The sequence below is a fragment of the Acinonyx jubatus genome, chromosome E4 (genome assembly GCF_027475565.1).
Source record: "Acinonyx jubatus isolate Ajub_Pintada_27869175 chromosome E4, VMU_Ajub_asm_v1.0, whole genome shotgun sequence".
Taxonomy (NCBI): Eukaryota; Metazoa; Chordata; class Mammalia; order Carnivora; family Felidae; genus Acinonyx; species Acinonyx jubatus.
This window is the reverse complement of record NC_069395.1, coordinates 45715432-45736921: the sequence shown is the minus strand read 5'-3', so window position 1 is coordinate 45736921 and position 21490 is coordinate 45715432. Positions and strand designations below refer to the sequence as shown.

General features: G+C 38.9%; 1 protein-coding gene and 1 long non-coding RNA gene across 23 annotated transcripts in view; one reads left to right on the top strand and one right to left on the bottom strand.

Moving 5' to 3' along the window:
* The window catches only part of HMCN1 (hemicentin 1), a 703321-nt gene that overhangs the window by 584100 nt on the left and 97731 nt on the right, over positions 1-21490 (bottom strand). The gene's annotated exons all lie outside the window — the stretch shown is intronic.
* The window catches only part of LOC113603812 (uncharacterized), a 45716-nt gene that overhangs the window by 227 nt on the left and 23999 nt on the right, over positions 1-21490 (top strand). The gene's annotated exons all lie outside the window — the stretch shown is intronic.

Here is a 21490-nt window from a genome sequence, read left to right as displayed (position 1 = left end):
ACATTTACTTGATACCAGCAGTAGAGAATGTTTGGCCCACTGGTCAGATCTAATTCCCAGTGTGCTTGACCTTTAAGTCAGCTCTGCCCAAAGAATTTCCCCTACTGGGCTTCTGTGTCTATGCTATTAGAGAAGAGACTAAACCAATAGTGAGTATACAGATAACTGCTTATATTTCAAATTATTTATAACTGAACTCCAGGTAAGTAGGGTACGGCAAAAACCAGTGCACCCATTTAACCCCTCTTCTCATTCCTTTCCACCTGGTCTCTCCCTCTTGCTTTATGACTGAGATTTTCATGCCCTGTCTTTGTGTGCCTTCCCCTCCATTTCTCTAGCCCCACCCTCTATTCCTGACTATCAGCCTACATTATTGCAAGGGTATGTTTAGGCAAATTTCTCAACATCGTGGAATCTCTGTTTCCTCATCCACAGAGTGGAGACAATAATATCATGTCTCAATGAATTTGTGCTGCAGAGTAATTATTACAGTGCTTAGTCAAATGGCACAGGGATCAAATTTTCCCCTAATCCAGTGCTTCTTCCTTGCAGACTGCCCCCAGTCCTGACCTATAGTTGGCAAGTCCAGCTGAATGCATAAAGACACACTCACTGAGCACTGGCCACACATCTGCATTGGAAGAAGGAGGGAGAAATCCAAGAATAAAAAAGAATGTACAAAGACATCCTAAATGTGGTACTGCAGATGATGAGGCTGATTCACCCTTGAGACATTTCATTTTACAAGCTGAGATTATGATAACAAGTGTGTACCAAGTTTCATGCTGAAACGTTATTCATGAGCCCGCCATTCTGCCATAATGATGGAAGACTAGACTTGTTCCAAATAGAGGAGTGAGCTACAGCCAACTTTTGATTGATGAAGGACAGCTGATCTGATTTGGAGCTCCTCTGGGGCTCCCTCAAGGCCACATTTCTGTCACATGCACCATTTTAATGTCAGCTTTCCTGCTTGGAGGCTGAGCCTGAAAAGGAGTCATAAATTACTTTCAATCATGCACATGCCGTAAGCTGGCTGGAGGAGATGGGATGTCAATCTTCCTCTTTTTGGGGGAGCGAGGGAGACCAAATGTACCCCAAAACATCTTTTGCTTGTCTCCTCACTGCTCTTCCTGTATTCTTTGTATCCTCTGATTACAGCTGAGGAACTGGAGGTGCCAGGAAAAAGGTGGAGCTTGGATGCAATAAGGGTAGCAAGACTATACGTGTCATTAAGGACTCAGCTTCCACACAATCCCTGATTTATTCATTCAATCAATCAGGCATTTCATAAGCATCTATTGTCTCTCCATGCATCCAGAAAACACTACATTCAAACCCATTCTAGGAAACTTTCTTTTGTTGGAATAATTCCCAACCATGGCTCTGTCTAAATTTCCTGCAGAGTTTTTGTTTTTTGGGTGGGTGGAGGGGAATACAAATTCCTGGGCCCAACTCTCCAAAGATCTGATTCAGTATTTCTAGAGGGGTTCTCAGCATCTGTACCCAGGTGTGCAGCCTAGCTCCCATTACCATCTGCCTCTCATGAGTGTTTTCCTCCAGCCATACTCTTGGTCACAACCTTTGTCTATTCATATTAATCAATTTAGCTGATCCAATCAACTAAATCAGGACTTCTCTTTGCCCACAAAAAAATGTCCATTCATTGGACAAATGATACAAGCCAGGAGTCAATTTCTCAATATATGCTACAGAGGGATGACAAGCTCTGGCCCTGCCTCAACTGTTTTAACAATGGTTTTCTGGAAACAATGGTCTCCACCTGGAATACACTAAAGGAGATTTTCAGACCAAGTATGGTGGTACTTTCGGGAAGACGTCCAAAGTCAAAGCAGTTTAGCTGCCACTTAACCTGATCCCAAGTACAGCTGGCCCTACACCAGGCTCTCAATATTCAGAGGACTGGGGGATTTCTTTCCTCCACTTTGTAGAAGTAGCAGCCTAGAATGTGGGACTCTAAGCATAGAAACCTGAATCCTAGGACAGAATATGACCTCAGAAGACCCTAGAGAATCTGAAAAACAGATCAGCAACTCCCACATAATCAGGAGTTGGCAGAGAGCATTGGATAACTTTAGAAAGATGATTAGTTCGTGCTTGACTTAAATGTTCTGCCTAATTTTCATTATAGAGTTGACATATTTTAAGGTTGAGATTATTCATGCCAAAATCTTTTTCTTTCTTAATCTGGAATTGGCTACATTATTGTCTAACACATGTAATTCTTTATTATCTGATTCTGGAATGAACTACTGAGGGAAAATCTATGTTATCTTGAGCCCAAGAGGTCTAAGTAAGTTGTGGATTTAAGACTTCCATGAACAAAATGTTTTAAGGTGATTTTTTTTTTCAAGGGGACTTCTGTTCCTGTGAATCCAGAAACCACCAGAGATACTGAGTTTGATATGCAGAGAACGAGCAATGAATAACAGCAGAATTTAATTCTTTAATTTGATTGAAAAGAAAAAAGATGAAAGAGAAACACAAAATAGTATAGGCACTTGGATAGAAGATTTCAAGAGTTATAAAGTAATAACCAAAAAAAATTCCTGTCAAACTAATTGGAACTTAAATGAGTTGGAAAGAATTGAACATGTCATTTTTGGTTTTCTTATACCACCCCACCCTGCCCCAATCATTACAAGGCAGCAATGAAATAACTTGATTAAGTAAATAAGTTTAACATCACTGGCATATGATGCATTTTTGGTTAGTGAGTAACTGGCTAGATAATAAAATCAGAATGCAGGCATTTTAAAAAGCCAAATGCTTTTGGAAAGTAACCTGAGGGTATCTTTCCTGATTCCACTTGCATGCTTTACACTTCACCTGTTCCTCACTTGACTGTGATGTGATGGCATCACGAGGCTTAGATATGTCACAGGTTGCAAAATGGGGTTGGCCACTCAGACTACAGAGCTTGGAATCAGAGTTCCTGAGACAAAGCTCATTTCAAATGTCTGGCATTCTGAATGTCAGAACACTTAGAGATTAGATGGAAGGAAATGTGAATATGAAAAAAAGGAAAGGAAAGTTTGAGGTCACAAATACAGAACACCAAATTTTATTTATTGTACAAAACTTATTTGCTTTCTTGCCTCTTTTGATCTTTCTCCCTTGACTCTTCTGCTTCTTGTATACATAAGCCCACATATGTATACTTATTTATATCTATATATATCCATACACATTCTTGTACTTATTTTCTTCTTTTATTGAATTTATAAAAACTATTTTTGCTTATGTAGGAAGAGCATGAAACAGATAAAGTAACAAAATCACATTTTGTTGCAGGAAGAATATAGCCTGGGGACATTTATTAGATGGAGACCAGACTCAGATGCATTTCTCTGAGTAATGAGGGAAAGTCTTCCAGGCCACACTCGGCCAAGAATTTTTTCTCTCCTTCCTAATCCACATGGTCTATAAAACCACTCTCACTGAAGCTGCAGAAGACACTTTAACTAAAGAGGGAAGGAACAGAGAATTAAAGCACTTCCAATGAACTGGTTAACTGAATATATAAAATTGGAGGGGCTTCGCATGTCTAACATTTTTCTGCATTTTCTTGGATCCATAAAAGTGAAAACAGGAGAATAAATAACTAGGGTGATCATAAAACAGCTAACTATGTTTGTGAAGCCAAGCAGAAAGTCTGAGCTTTAAACACTTGCAGATGGAAAAATCTAAAGCTCTGGGGCACTATGAACACTCTCATTCTATGCAGTGACCAGTTTGTCAGTGAACCAGCATGGAACAGAATGTGCTATGGAAACAGATGAGGCCCAAGTAGAAAAATGAAAATGTTAGAATCTCTAGACTTGGGGAGGATAGCTTCTAGCAAGGAGAGACCGGTAGTCAGAGCCAGACCTATGGCTTGTCCTCCTGAACTTGCTAGTTCACCCAGTCAGATACTGGTGTCCTTTGTTACCTCTGGGAGGACCTGCCTTTGGCTCTGTGAAACGCAAACCCTGCCAGTGGCTTCTCAAAGAACACTTGCCTGAGTCGGTTGCAGGGCTCCTGCAAAGTGGTGGGAATGTGATATTCCAGAAGTCCAGTTAAGTTGGTCAAGTATATATTTCTTTTTATAACATTGCCTGAGCAAAGTCAAATTCTGTTTACATATTTTCCTCTGAACTAGGCTATGATCTTTTGGGGAAAAACTACTGTGGTCTTACTCATTCATATATCCCAAATGCACATAGTAGATACTCAAAAAATATATACTGAATGAACAGATCAACGTGCAACTTAAAGAAGAAGGTACCTTACAGTAAATTATTGATGGTCACGTATTCATTCTTAAATAAATTTTCTGAGTGCTCACCTCTTGTGCTAACTAACGAGGGATTACATAAATAAATAAAAAGCAACCCAGGTCCTCAAAAACTTACCTCTCAAGGGGGAGACAAGGACTATGATGGAATGGTGGGTGGAAAGAAGAGGGCAGGCTCGAAAGACAGTGGGGAGATCAAATCCATAGATCTTGGTGCCGTTCATCACTTAGATGGACTAAATGGATGATAAGGAAATTAGGAGGAGAAGAACTCAGATTAGGAGAGATCTGAGAAAATCTAGTCTAAGAGCGAAAGTCATTTGAAAGAAAGGGGATAGCTGATACAGTGAAAACCCTAGAGGGCCCCTCTCCCTCCAAAATGAGACCTAAGGTACAAGACAGGGTAGGTAATAAGCTAAGTGCACCTCCAATAATGGTGAGTTTTCTGCATCTTAAAGCAGCCTAGTCCATTCTTGGCAACTCTGAGAAACTGACTTATCTACTTTGATATACCTGCTTACCACTGACCCTAGTTCCATCTATGAAAACCATGCCGAACAGGTTAAATTCCTCTTCCATATGACAGCCCTTCCAATGCATGCCCTCCTTTTCTTTTAACCAAGGTTCATATATGATTTCCAGACTTTTCACTACTTTTGTCATTGTCATGCTTTTAGATTGACTGACTGAAAAATGGAAACTCTAAGAGAACCTAAAATATAAGAAACCTAAAAAATATGGTTGGCAGGAAGGGGTGGGGGGACATGGGTAATGGAAAAGGAAAAAATTAATCACCTACATGTTAAGAACTAAATCAGGCCCTTTTTATATAAACTTAAATGCCACAGGGATCTGCACTTAATTCTATGGCGCCTTATTCTCCTCTTCCAGTTCATTTCCCGTTTACTTTCTTATAGCATTCCCTTTGGTGAGGTCAGTCATCTTGTGATTAAAATACATTAATTCTATTTTGCTTTTCCTTTTCTTTTGTACTAAAATATTTATTAAAATAATGTGTAATGGCAATGGGATGAGATAAGTGTTTCATAGTCTTTTAGAAATAAAATATACTTAAATGTGAGGCCACGGGCAACGATGAGCTGGCTCTATCTTTGGACATCTTAAGTCATCCAAACATTTCCTTTGTAGCAAATTGTAAAGAAAAAAAATGTGAATATTATACTATGTCATATGACTACAGTTATTGGTATACACTGAAGGTAAAGGAAGGAAGAGGTATAAACTTAATTTTTTGTTACTAAGTAATTAGTCTCATGGTTTATAAAATAAGGAAAGAAACTGCTCAATCAAGGAAGAAACAATTTCTTCTAAACATTGGGATCTATTTAGAAATTATGTCTTCCAATTGGACTTTCATCTGACTTCCAACATTTCAAGTCACATATCTCTTAACATATTCCTTTTTCATAGGTTGGTTAGCTTTGAACGAGGTTCAATTTCCCCCTTTTTCACTGTAAAATCATTCACCTTGCAATGCAACTTTCACTGCATCTTCTCACATTCATAAGTAGAAACTTTATGTTCACATTTTATAAATGGAAACCCCGAATTTCAGAATCAAAAGCAATAGTGTCCAAACCAACATCATCTTTCCTGCCTTGAAGTCCTCTTCTATATGTATGCACATTGGGAAAGAGCTAAAAAGAATTTTAAAAGACTTCATTCATTAACATTTTAGGATCTTTTTTTCTCATAGGGAGCTTTAGCATTACCATGCACCACAACTCACTCCTTCTCTCCTAAAGCAAAACCTAGCGTAAATTGGACAAACCCAAAAGACAGGGTTTTCATTTCCTGCAGCCCCTGTAGTCTGTAGCAGTGGTGTCAATCACTGGGCAATATATGCAAACTTCTGACTGATTATGTTTTCAAATCTGTTTAAAATTCCATCCATGAGTTTGTATATAGCAAAGATGAGATCGTCTGTCTGTTTAATGAAACACTCCCCCTCCCCAATGCATATAGCATATTTTGAGAATACAGTGTTAGCCTGGACTTGCTTCAAAAAGGAAATTTTACTCCTACTTCTGCCGTACCTCTCAACATATTATCCCTCTATATTATACAATAATACATCAATTAATACATAGCATTTTTCATACAGTGCAGGCTTATAACTTTCAGCTGGGTTGTGGTTCATTTTATTGTGTACTTTCTTCTCCATGGCACCAGACAAGCTTTGTTTTTATGGTATTAAAAAAACCAAAAGAGCTACTGTCAAACATTATATAAGGAAATGGTTTCCTTGACAACCATAACCACAAGCAAGTTGTTTGAACTTCTTCCTCATTGCCTGGATTGTTTAGTTGCTAAAATACTTGAAAACATGTTGATGCATTCAGGTACTAAACACCTGAATTTGTAGAACAAGCTAGAAGCAGGAAGCAGAGCAGGTGATTAATGGTGCAAACAGGTGTAAAGAGTTAAACACTAATCATTTTCAAATATTAGAGTTCAGCCTCGTGACATAGTCTTTAAAAGGACAAATGTTGAAGGTTTGATATTTAAGGTCCAAAATAAATGACTACCCCAAGGACAGAATTAAAAAAAAAAAAAAAGAGTAGCTAGAAATGCCAAAGAAGTGAAAAATATTGCTTAACATAGAAAGTGGCATTTTGGTTTTAATAGGTGCCAAACGCTAATTCCAGAATAGGAAAGAGATCTGTTTCATGGTTATCAATAGAACAACAGAAATTTGGTCAAAAGTGCTCCTAAGAATATGGCTGTGGACAAAATTAGACACAAAGTGTGGAGTATCAATAAAATGGTTCCTGAAAAATTGCAACGGTAAAGGAAATGTCTCATGGCTGATAGGACTCAAAGGATCTCTATCTCTGATAAACCTGTCAAATAAAAATATTTTCCCAAGTATCAATTTTTCACGAATAACATGGCAATATACAGCTTGCATGGATTATAAAAACACTAGATTGAAGGGGGGTGGGGGGGGGAGAGTGGGTAATGGGCATTGAGGAGGGCACCTGTTGGGATGAGCACCGGGTGTGGTATGGGAATCAATCTGACAATAAATTTCATATTAAAAAAAAGAACACTAGAAATCTCAAGAGGACATTGTGCGCAATGTGATTAGCAACCCAAGATAAAATTACTAGTGGGATTATACAATTTTAGAACATAGTATAATAAAAATGAGTTTTACCCGCCCCCCCAAAGAAAAACATTACTAATTTGGGGATGTATTCAGACTGGCTGATAACAGAGTAATTGGACTGAAATAAATGACGTAAACAATCACGTTTGTGTTCATGTGTGTTTATTAAGAAACAATCGTGCAAAAATATGGGCCTAGAAATTTCATCAAGGAAAGTAACAGAAACTCTATAAGGAATTGGAGTTCTAGGTCACCCAGATTGATTGAGCAGCGGGTGAAGACAGGGTTTTACTTAAAAGCTCTAAGAGTCTGTGAATTTAGAACTAAGGTGGGGGGTGGTAGTGGCAGGAAGGTAGGTAGGAAGGAAGAAAAGGATGGATGGACAGAAAGGTGGAGGGAGAGAAGAAAGAGAGACAGACAATAGAGAGATCTGGTCAAAACATAGGCCAAGCTGCTCAGTATTGGGAACATTCAACAGTATTCTAAGAACCAAAGCAAAAGTCAAAAAGTAAGTTAAGCAGAGATCCCAGTTACCATTCCGAGGTGAATTTTAGAACAGTGTCAAAAGGAAGCCAAAGAGGTGTACCTGAAGCCTAGTCATAAAAGGACTGCAATTCCCCATGGACCCAGAGAATTCAAGAAGAGCTTAACTTTTTTTGCATACTTGGATTCTTATACTGTTCAAAAGGTAGAGAATGTTGGGGTTCTTCCATTTATCCATGTGTTGGAACAGAATCAGAATTGTAAGGAGGGCTTTGGCATGGCCACTAACACTCCTTGGCTCACCCGCAAATAAAGGGCCTCTATGCAGGTGGCATCCATGTTTGAATTCTCGACTTATTCCTGAAGAATTCTATCCCATGAGTTCTAGACATAATAGGCCACATAGCAGAGTGAATTCCAGGAGGTATTTGTCAGGCCGAATCTCATCAAACTGCTTGCTTCCAATACTTCAGATGTTTATTGGGAACCATCATTATGCAGAATTGTCTGAAGGATAGAAAATCCAGACATTCCTTTGCATACTTTATAATCTATTGTTGGAATGATCCAAGCCAGGAGAGATCTTCATATCTAGCATGCCTCATTTAGTTCTTCCCATCTTCTGATAACTTTTATTTTTCTTTTAAAATATATACATCTACACTTCATTTTGTTTTGTAAAAAATTTAAGATAGATGGGTGCCTGGGTGGCTCAGTTGGTTAAGCGTCTGACTCTTGATTTCAGCTCAGGTCATGATCTCACAGTCGTGAGATCGAGCCCTGCCTTGGGCTCTATGCTGGGCATAGAGCCTGCTTGGGATTCTCTCTCTCTCCCTCTCTCATGGTGTCCCTCTCTCTCTCTCTCCCCCCAAATAAATAAATAAACATAAAAAATTTTAAGATAGAACTTTTTGTTGAATTGAGCTATGAAGCTACAATGTTAGGCTTTGACAAACATTATAGGAAACACTTCTCTGAAACTATCAAGGTACTATTGAGAATGTTGCTCATTATATTTCAAAGAATCCTTATGTAGACCCACTGAAAAACTGCCCTCTTACCTTGTTACAAAAAAGCATTGTGCTTCTCTTCTGTCACTTGCTTCTTATTTTATGGACACTGACTCATGTAACCAAACATGTTTCTCTCTGGGCACAGAGCCAATTTATGGCCTTTGTCCGTCCATCCATCAGAGAACTTCTCAGTATGCATTTTGTGAAAATAATCCTGGATTCTTTATTTCCCTACCTCTATTTTTCTGTGCATTCAAATATTCCCATTTAAAAAAATTTTCTGGAATGTTAGTATATTGTTCCCTGAGTAAAAGTACAATGAGTTCAGGGCAGCACCTCTCCTGCTCATAGCTGGAGAGAAGCAAGTATATCAAACTAAGGCTGGACAAAAATCCTACCCATTTAGATCCAGGAAGAAATTTCTCCTTGTAGAGAAAAAGTACACTAAAATCAGACCGCCACCACCTGTCAGACCACCTCATCCATGGAGTGAAGGTTGGGGCATGTAACTTTTAGGGAGTGCATTCTGGAGTATCATATAATATCACCCAATTTTCCTATACATTCATAAAATAAAATACTCAGTACTTTTTTTCAGTGTAAATAAGAAACTAGAGTTCATTACTAGAAAGAAAAGTTTAGTTATCTCTTGTATAAGATAGAAACAGCCTACTCCCCTGAAGGACAGTACTGGCTTCCTCTATGAGCTTTGTAAGTGCCTAGACAGGCCTGTCCTTGTAGCAGAAGAAACTCAATGGAAGACTCTATTAGAAACCTTACAGCAAGAATTCTTCTGGAATTCTTGGAGGAACCACTCCTTATTATCCACCTGGAATGGACCCAGATTGTTCAAATTTCCTATGGCTCCACACAAGGACCCACGCTCACTGTCTGACACTCTGACTTGGCCATTACCTTCAGCCTCTCTACCTAACTCTGCTCTGGCCCTTTCCTTGATCCACTATTTGTGTTCACTGTCCCCAGGGCTGTATACTTGGCAACCAAGTTGCTAGGAGAACCCACCCTTCCTGTGGCCACAGCTACTCCCCTGAGCTAAAGTGAACAACTCATCCTCATTTTAAAACTGAAAATCTCACATCCCTGGAAACGCCTCAGCCCCAGGCAAACAGGGATGGGTGGTCACTCCACTCACAGCAAAGTGAAGGCAGAATCACAATCTTCATCTTATTCCTTAATTACTATATGACTTTTTAAAAAGACAGCATTGTGAGCAAATATCACAGAACTACATTATCTAAGTGTGTATAAGCCATATGGCAATACCTAGCAAACTTTAAATCTCATTCCCTTCCCCTGGCACCTCTCATGTCTCAGAAATGCCTCTGCTGTCTTTTATCACTGTATGCTCAGATAGTAGAATTTTTAAGATTGGCCCAAAGAAAATGAGATTAAGAAAGTATATCTGCTGTCTAAAAACAAACAATGAATTCTAAACCCAAATAAAAGTAATTTTAGGATGATCCAATTTGATCACATCTACAGCTCTCTCCTCCCTGTTCAGCGTAAATAACAAAAGCTGCCTATGAATCTATCTCAGAAGACAAAAGGAAAAACAAAACTCTCTGTTCAGGGCATCCCAATTTTACAAACCAGGAGGTGACCAAATTTCCAAGACATCACTGCCATAACTCCTGCTCAACGGGAAGGAGACTCTAGAAGCATGAATGGTCAGTACACATAATATGACTCACACAACACTAATTAGTCACTGATCCTTCACGCATTTCTCAAATCCCCCAATCTCAGAAAATGTGTGTACGCAGACTCTTGTTTACATTTCTGGGCTCAGTTGTTAGTTTTTGAGCAACCAACAGAGCAACCTCTCCACATATGTTCATTATGGTCCTTTCTAATAAAGAATATTTCCTTATACTGTTTAAATAAAAAGAAATGAATGCATCAGCATTTCAAAGCTCTGACCTTTAAGTTTCTGTACTCGTTGATGTATTGAAGAAAAGATATATAGAGTGTCCATTAGAATTGAGAGTCAGATTAACTCAACGGAGCATACATACAGTTGTGCATCTAATTCTGGAGGTAGTATAATCATTCTGTCCTATATGATGGATGCGTGGATAGATTTTAGAATTTTGAAAGTCTCAAATTAAGCTTCTAGTTTATTCCTCTAAATCTCCGTGACTTTAAATAAAAATGATTTCTTATATCTTCTCTGTAAGACCTGGGTATAAAACTCTCCAGCAGGAAAACATCCTCAGAGCTAGATATATCTTATAATTGATTATGTGCCTACACTATCTGAATATGGGAGACCAAAGCTGATGCTGCTTTAAAATAACAATAGGGAAATCGATTTCCACGGAGAAATCCCCAGGGATGGGAATGTCAATTTATTGCAGGTATTTGTGAAACAAGAGGAAAATTGGTCATTTTTGTTAAAGGAAAATTAGCCAGACACAGCAAATCTGTTGGCACTGAAAACTGATACTATACCTATTTTTTTTTAATTTTTTTAATGTTTATTTATTTTTTGAGAGAGAGACAGAGACAGAGTGTGAGCAGAGGAGGGGCAGAGAGCGAGGGAGACACAGAATCTGAAGCAGGCTCCAGGCTCTGAGCTGTCAGCACACAGCCCGATGTGGGGCTCAAACCTACAAGCTAAGATCATGACCTGAGCCAAAGTCAGACGCTTAACTGACTGAGCCACCCAGGCACCCTGATACTATACCTATTTAAAAGGAACCTTTTATTTTCTAAAATAGACTTGATTTGTTAGAGTAGATTTAAGTTTTCAAAGAACAAGACAAGAAGAAGTTCCCATATACCTTCTGCCTCCACACAGGTTTAATCTCTCCTACCATCTCACACCAGAATGATACACTGGTTACCACTGATGAACCTACATTGACATATCAATACCACCCAAAGTTCAGAGTTTACATTGTGGTTCATTCTTGCTGTTGTACATTCTATAGGTTGGACAAATGTACAATGACATGTATCCAACCATTGAAATAGCATCAGGAAAAGTTCCCTATCCTCTGCCTATTTGTCCCTCCCAACCCCTGGCAACCACTGATTCTCTTAGTGTTTCTGCAGTTTTGTCTTTTCCCACAATGTCACTTAGTTGAAATTTCATATAGTAGAATTTTTAGACTGGCTTCTTTCATTTTATAATATGCATTTAATTTTCCTCCATGTCTTTTCATGGCTTGATAGCTCATTTATTTAGAACCATACATTTTTTGTTTATTTTAAAAAAAAATTTTATGTTTATTTATTTTTGAGAGAGAGAGAGAGACAGAGCATGAGCAGGGGAGGGGCAGAGAAAGAGGGAGATACAGATTCCAGAGCAGCTCCAGGCTCTGAGCTATCAGTGCAGAGCCCGATGTGGGCCTTGAACTCACTGACTGTGAGATCATGACCTGAGCCAAAGTCCGGCACGTAACAGACTGAGCCACCCAAGCACACCTAGAACCATACATATTTAAATTTTATTTATATGTTGTACAATGAACATGTACTCATTTTATATAAGATATCTAAAGTTATTTTATTTTTTAAAACATTTATTTTTGAGACAGAGAGAGAGAAAAAAAGAGAGCACATGAGCAATAGAGGGAGGGGAACAGAGGATCTGAAGTGGATGGGCTCTGCATTGACAGCAAAGAGCCCAACAAGGGGTGAACTCATTAACTGAACCATGAGATCATGACCTGAGCCTAAGTCAGATGCTTAACTGACTGAGTCACCCAGGTGCCCCGGAACCATACATTTTTTTTAATTAAAATTTTTCCTTAACTTAAAACAGTGGTTTCCATGATTAGAGGTAGAGTTTGAGTTTTGCAAATCTGTAAATACAACCTATTGGAGCAGGTAAGCTTAGGTTCAAGTTTCACCTCTCCAAGTTACTAGGATGAACCTTGGAGAAACCAACCAACCACTGACATGAGGAAAGACTGAACATTAAAAAAGGTGATCGTCCATAAGGAAACATGGCTTAAGAATGTGCCCACTACGAGCCTTCCCAAATGAGTAGTGACACACTGACCGGTCCAATCTTCTATCTTGAGAAGCAGAACTGTGAAATAAATACACGTGAGAAATAGGGAGCAACTACATTTGAGGAAATGAAGAGAAGGTAGATGACAAGACTGCTCATGAATCCTAAAATAAATTTAAGTTATAGCCATGCAGTGGAACAAAGTGTACCCAATAAAAATCATGATTTGGGGTATGGAAGATTTTAAGAACGGCGTATCACTTTCATAAGTAATTATAAATGGGGAAAATATATAAAGATGTATACACCAAATATGCTAAATCTGTTGCCTCTACATAAGATCATAAACAAAGGCAGGTGAAGAAATACAAAATACACCCAAATGCTCATCAGTGCTTATCTCTGTGTAGTGAAGATAACTGTACTACCTGGGTTTTCAGCAAGAGATGAAACTCTTACACCAAGTAATTTGAGGAGAGTATATCAAGGGACTATTTGTAAGATGGGGGAGAAGGATGTTACAGGTTGCCTGGGTAAACCCCATTATCTGCCAAGGCGGGGGGTCGGGGGGGTGGTTTCCTGAAGCTGTAGAGGGAAAACTGGGTTGAAGGGCTGCTAGACAAGAACTGTGTCCTGTATCCAAGACCCACTACTGGTTGGCAGCCTCACAGGGAGGAACCTGGGGAAATAAATAGCCTGACTTCATGCACGCTGACAACACTCAGGGGGAAGTCAGAAGGCAAAGCAGCGTTTGGGTACAGGTCAGCCTCCCAGGCCCTCAACAGGCTAGAGGAAGATGGTATCTAGAGGAACAAACAGCATTATTTCACTTTCCTTTTTTTTTCTTATCTGAATTTGGGTTTTTTTTGTTTGTTTGTTTTTTCAAAAAGAAGCACATCGAACAACCATGCATTTCATAGCTTTAATTTCTCCCCCCGTGGCGTTCCATTTTTTTCAGTCTCTGCAGTGGGTTGGATAAAAAGTAAAATAGGGGTGTGAGTCAAAAAAAAAAGATTGAAAGAAACAGAGAGAAAAATGAGAAAATGAGACATTACAGAAAGACTATCATGAAGACTGATTGGCCCCTCATATATTCCCATATATAGGACACCACGTGGGGGCTGAAGAAAATAGGCTCCATACTGCTCTGTGTATTAAAGATTGAGAGTAATAGAAATAATAGTAATTTATAAGGGAATTTTTTAAGGGACTTCCTCGGGTCTGCTGTGGCATACACAATCAGCCCTGAATTAAAACACTATTTCAAGGTTGCCAGGGCCCTCTTCAGCATCCTGAAGCCATTTTGTCTTTTCTTGTGTCTCATCTAAATATATCTGTTTTCAAACCCCAATGCAAAACTTTTTTGCAAGTGTACCAGATCAAGTAGAATCCACATTGAGCAGATCTTACAGATATGACTAGTTTCAGTACCAGCAGATGTCAAAACCAAGCAAGCCATAGTCACTGGCTGATTGCATGCAGGCAGAATTAGGACTAAGTTTTGTGGTCTCCACTTCCTCAGAGCTCAGTTCTGTAAGGCTAACATTGTTCATCACAAGTCCCCACTAGGACACCTACACTGATCCAGCAGAGGGCAGTGATAGATCTAGGAGCCTGGCCCTAGGCAAGGACTCCCCATTGGAGGCACAGCTCAAAATGGCTTCATCTATGCAAGGCAGGCAGGGTCACCTGAGTTCATTTCTCACATCCGCTCAGTTCTGTGGCTGCTCCCTTAGCAACCCTGCAGCCGCTGCCAGCAGTCATGGGAACAGGAATTATGACCTTCCCCTCAAACTGCAAGCCTTGAAAACAAAAGCCACAGCACCTCCAGCCTCAACAACATCTAATTTATGGCTGAATTGCTTGGCTATATATTTCAGGCTTGAGGCAGCCCTGGAGTGAGGTGGGCAACGGGCTACTCCATTAAAGGGACAGCAGGGGAGCCCATAAGTCCCAAAGCAAATGTCCAAACCTAATCAAGAAGAAATCCAAGGGAGAAGAGAATCAATGCAGGCCTGTGGTTTTTTAATTAAACAAACCCCTGACTTGACATTATAGTTACTACAAGAAAGATGAGCTTGATTATGGACAAGGAAAAGCATGTTTCAATCGCAAAACATCAAATAAACTGGAAACTATTAACATCAATTATCAGCTAGTAAAAACCTCTGGAGATTTCAAGCCTCTAGGAATTTTTTAAATAATTGATTAAAGATAATTTGGGGAAGCACATTGTGCAATAGTTTGCAAAGTGCAACTTAACTTTTCAACTAAGGAAAACAACTTGAGTAATTTGCACTACACCATTTATATGCAATCAAGCATTACTCTTTCTTTCACTAATACATAAAAATAGAAAGCATTATACATGTTAGAGCTGGAAGAGACTGTAGACATCACTGTTCTTTAATTTGTTAAGCAATAAAAATCTTTTTAAAGAGATAAATCTTATATGCAACTTCAATAGATCGAAAACAGATGAAAGAAACATCTTCTCGATATAAATTTATTTTAGAAGTTCACATTTCTGCTAAAGGCTATAAAGTCAGTCACTGAGAACAAGGAAGCCTTTTTGGATGAATGAGATCAGAATTTATAGATGATTTGCGGACTTACATCAGTCTTAGGATCTAATTTATTTTAGTATTTTCTTTGCAACTACTTTTGAGGGTGATGACAGTGATTCCCACAGATAAATCCCTGCACATCGTCAAAGAGGTTTTTTTAACAGCTTTTCTTGCGACTTCAGGATATTCTTTAATTAAATATAGCAAAATAAGTTTAATTCCAAAATCTGCACTAAAGCAAGTCACCACTGGCAACATATTAAGAAGCTGTGATTTCCAAAGAATTAAAAGATCCCTTTTTTTTTTTAATTCTGGTAAAGACAGCTGTGTTCTCAACAAAAATTAGCTCTTTTACCTTTTCCACCTTAGTATACAGCTCAACCACATTTACCAGCTTTCTTGGTAGCCATCTATCTGAGATCTAGCCAATGAAATGGGAACAGACCTGGCACCTGGAAACCCCTCACAGGCACTGCATCAACCCTTTCCTCAACAGCTTGCTGTCTGTGGAAAGTGCTCTGAGGATCCAGACAAGAAGACAGGGCCACGAGATGGAAGAGGCCTGTATTCCCAAAGGTCCATGTAGAAGGCCACTTGTAGACCAGGAATATCCTTCATAGATTTGGAATAGCAAGAAGAAAATGTTTACTGTGTTTAGCAACATAGGTTGGGAATCTGCCATTACAGCTAACATTATTTCCTCTTATTAATAGAATGGTTAAAGTAAATATGGAAATAATATTTTTAAATGTTTATTTTTTTGAGACAGCGAGAGAGAGAGAGAGAGAGAGAGAGAGAGAGGGAGAGAGAGATCAAGCACACACAGAGCCTAATACAGGACTTGATCCCATGACCCTGGGATCGTGACCTGAGCTGAAATCAAGAGCCAGATGCTTAACCAACTAAGCCACCCAGGCGCCCCATGGAAATAATATTTGAATCAAGTGTTTACAGAACTCCTGAAGCACCTGTCTGGAAGCCATGGTTTGAAAAACAGAGCTTTGATCCAAACTTCTACACAGAAGCATGTCTTCCTCAGTGCAGGGCAAAGAGAACCCTCACTCAAAGACACCCAAAAGTCAGTAGGGCTTTTAGTAACTGTTAGGCACACTAATATGATCAAGGTAACTTCCATTTTTATGCAATACTATGGGAGATTTAAGGCTCTGTTCCCTCCTACCCAAAGAGATGAAAGGCAGCACGATGGTTGCAGGAACTTCACGTCTCAGTGCTGCTGGAATGTCAAGAAACCGAAATGAACTTATGAGCGGAAATCAGATAAAAGACCTTTAATGACTTACTGTTCTTCTGTTTTATCAGTTTATTCCTAGCCCCTTAACTTGTTTCCTTCACCCTTAGGCTGGTTGATTTAAGCCAAGAAGCACTTATTTTGATCTTTCTAATAAAGAAGATTTGCCCCTTAGACCAATCCCTGAGGACTAGAGGCTCCTGATTCTCTGGCCATGAGCACTCCTCAACCCCTGATAAAGCAGCACTCTGATCCTAAAGCAATAGGACCAGAGGCAAAGAAACAGATGGGGGCAGAGGGGCTTAAGGAAGCCATTTAGACAGAGGATTGCCTCCTCCCACACCTAGAGACTCAGAGCAGTAGAGATGTTTCCATTTTAATCTTTTGTTTCTGAGAAAACTCTAGCTAAGAAAAAAAGAAAAGTAGAACTAATCTCATATTTCCCATTTCTCAGGCCTTTGTGATACAAAAGGACAAGAATCTAGATGTTTAATTTTGGTCAGTGCTATTTCTTTCCTATAAAATCAGAAAAATCCTTTATCGAGTGTTGTATAGATACATCCATGGCCATCTCAGCAAAAACATCTTCCAACTCAAGGTCTTTCCATGGCCATTTCTTGGAATCATTCTCTATTTTCCCACTACAGGTTCTGCCTTGAAATATGTTTCCCTGTTAAAACAGAAATGACACTCTGAATATACTTTCCTCCTCCAAATAATCTCCCTGTTTAAGGGGTTTTTTCACCATTTTTTCAAAAAGGTGGTTTCAGAGGAAAGAAAAGGGCAGAACACCCTAACCATACACAGATACACAACACTGCTCAACCATTTCCAATTCAAAAATAAAGCACGGTTGACTGAGCTTGCTTCAGAACATCCAAATATTTACTAAAAGGAAATGATTCTGCAGGTTGAGGGGGAGAAGAAACACCTAGGAGAACAGATTCTGATGAGATTTGCTGTTGCTTACACTGGTAAAAGCAACTTAACCAGACAAATAAGAGCCTATAAGTAATGGCAATTACTCCTAGGAAAGTGGTACTTCCGTAGGAGGAATGGTTTTCTTTATTTGGTTACCATTATTTTTCAAGAGACTTGGTACTACATTTAAAAAAGAAATTGAAGGCTAGAAATGACCAGGGGCCATGATGGAAATAGTTGCTCTGAACCCAGCCTAGAAGACAGGTCCACAGAGTCAGTCCATTCCCTTGGTTAAAACACCCCCTTCCAGTACAAAAAAAAAAAAAAAAGCGTGCAATTTTATTATGCCACAAAAAAATTGTTGTTGTGACAAAAACACTAATTAGATGTCTGGGGGGATGGGGAGATGCTCAGTTGTGGAATCAAAGAAAGTGTTAAATGATCGATGTGTGAATATACTATAAACGCAGAAGGAGGTGAGAAGGTGAAATGCGTACTTGATGCCATAAGAAAAATAATTTGTAAATATTTGTTTTGTGATAAAGCTAATGTTTTTCAAAGTTGTTCTTGGAGAGTATAAATAAGTAGAAATGCAAAACAAAGACATCCCCAGAGAACAGACTTTTAAAATGTTAATCAAGGAGTGATTTTCATAGAATATGCTTAATGATAATAAAATTAACATTGAGAAGAAAGAAGAGAAAGGACAAATGAAGTAAACACGAAAATTTTTCTTAGAAATACTGAGGAAAAAGTCTCTTAATGTAGCTTCTGGGTTAGGAAACACAGTCACATATTTATTTGCTTTTCGGAAAGTCTTACAGAAAGAAGAATCACATCTACCCAAAGCCTTACAACCTATTTTTACCCCCTTTTAACCTTGAATATTGTACTTTACAAACTTAAAAAACAGACTCCATGACTTCAAGAGCTTAATTATAAGATTCTGAAACTTTTCCAGGAATCGAGGGAACCGTATTTTCAAATTAATATCTTTATAAATTTAGTGTTAAACTGTTACTCAAATAGAATATATTATACTTTAAGTTCCCCTAAATACAAATATGCAAAATAAAATTAAGCCCATGATTCCTCACAGCTCTCTGAGATTACATTCACATTCCATAATCACAGTGAACTATGGCACACAGAGCAAGTACCCCTCAAAATGATAAACTTAAAGTTGACATATACAAAATCTAACAGAGACTTTATTTGAAGAGCACTTGTATCTAGGATGCCAACACCAGAAAATTCTATTTAAGGCCTAAGGAAATTGCAATTTGGTCAGCAGGTTTTTATTGTATCTAATTGTCCACCAAACAGTCATTGTCTTTACAAGTGGCACTACATTCAACAAATATTTACTGAGCAATCACTATTTACAAGATGTTCTTCTAGGCACTGAGATTAGGGTACAAAACAGGGTCCACCATATTCCTTCTCTCCCAGAGTTTACAACCTAAACCAGAGGCAGGACCTAAGAGAGGAGGGGGAAGGTTTCTTAACAGGAGGCACTATTGACATTTGAACCAATTATTTATGGGGTGAGACCATCCTGCACACTACCACTAAAAGCCAAGAACAACTCCTAGTCAATGATGGCAACCAAAAACATCTCTCTACATCTCCAAACCTCTTTGTGGATAGGATATGTCTTCAAAGTGCTTAGATGAAGAAAAGAAGCTTTCTGTGCAAGATATGAATTCCCCCATTTGGGAGGGTGTTCCAAATTCAAGACTACCTAAGACTTCAGAAGCAATCCTAATAGAGGTTGACCCTAAAAGAAAGGAAGGATTTTAAAAACAAAGTTATCCAGCATTTATTATCATTTCTTATTCATTCTGCCTTTGTGTTTCATCCCAAGAATTGAGAGGAAAGGGCAAAAAGACTAACTTCTAGGCTAGGAACTCCTGAAAGGTAGTGAAATGGCAGATTAGTTCAAATTCTGCTTGGTATTGGTATTTGCCTGTTTGCTACCTCTGTTTATTTTACAGTGATTCTTATGTGCTCCATGGCAAAACAGTGTAACAGAATGGTGCCTCGGAAATGAAGTAAAAGTTTTAGGACCTAGACCTTTAAAATACTATATAGAAAGTCACATTGATTCGTTTAATTATTAAGAACTATTTATTATAAATACTGCTGAATTAGAAGTTCTATCTTATGTGTCCTCTCAATTTTTCCAGAGTCAGTAAGCTAAGTTTGCTTTTTGATACTTAACCTTCAAATACAATATCCTGAAACTCAAACTCTCAGGCATGTATTTATTTTGAATATTTGTGAATAATTTGTTTGTCAATGAGAGGAGACATAGATAAATTTGTTCTTAAATGTATTCTAATGAATGACAGACTATTTACATTTAGGAAGTCCATTTGCTTTTTTGCTTGTTTGTTTTGTTTTGTTTTTGATGGTTTATTTTCCTAAGAAAAGCATCTAGAGTGTTGTAATGGTTTTAAAATATGTCCACAAATTTTTTTTGACAAAAAAAGAAGTGAAACTTAGGGGTGCCTGGGTGGCTCAGTCGGCTGAATGTCTAACTCTTGGTTTTGGCTCAGGTCATGATCCTACGGTTCATGGGTTCTAGCCCCGTGTCAGGCTCTGCGCTGACAGCATAGAGCCAGCTGGGGTTCTCTATCCCTCTCTCTCTGCCCCTCCCCTGCTCATGTGCTCTCTCTCAAAATAAATAAGTAAACAAACAAAAAAGTGAAGCTTAATTCCCCTACTGTTGAGTGTGGGCTGAACTTAATGACTACCTTCTAATGAAAAGCACTTGGCAAAAGTGATCATGTATATCTTCCCAGATTGAATCATGAAAGACCTTGTGGCTTCCTCCTCCTTGCTTCTTTATCTTGGATCATTCACTCTGGGAGAAGCCAGATGACATCATGAGGATACCCAAGCAGTCCTACAGAGAGGTCCTAGTCCTCACCAGGAGTGAGGAACATCTGTCAACAACCATGTGCTTCCATCTTGGAAGCAGATCCTGAAGTCCAGTCGTACCTTCAGATGACGGGAGCCCTTGCTCATATCTGAGTCAAACCTTGAAAGACGCCCTAAGCCAGAACCATCTAGCTAAGCCATTCCCAAATTCAGACCCATAGAAAACAATAAGCTAAAAACTTTTTTTGTTGTTTTAAGCTGCTAAGTTTGGGGGTAATCTGTTTCTCGGCAATAGGTAACTAATACCAGTGTGTACTTTCATCACTGGGGTCTAAATAAAAATCTAAAGTTCCAAGGTTATTTTTAATTTTCTGTATGGCAAACAATTGTACTCAGGTATCAGTGGCAGGCCCTATCTTTCTAACATCTAGATATACTGGACTCTACTCAGAGCCCTGTCACTTCCACAGTATCACCCTGGACACAAAGAACTGACCCTTGCCTTCTAGACCTCTGCTTCCCCCTAACCGGGGATTATCAAGGCATCCTTTCAAATAAATACAGTGTTCTCTTTAGTAGGCATTGAAGTTAAATATAACTTTCTCCATCTCATCACTCAATATCGTGTTGGATTTTAATGCATAGATTCATAACCTGTGAATCAGATTAATATCAACATATCCCAAAGTACCAGACCCATTTAATGGAACAATATCCCCATGCCACCAATTTTTATTGTATGTGATAGGCAGCTTCTAAAGTGGCCCCCAGTGATCCCCACAATCTGGTATTCATGCCCTTGTATAATACCCTCCCTCTGAGTGTGGGCTGGGCCCAGGGACGAACAGAATGTGACAAATATCATGGGATGCCACTTCTGAGATGGAGTTACAAAAAGACTCTGGCTTCCACCTTGTTCTCTCACTTGCTTACTCTGATGAAAGCCAGCGGCCGTGCCG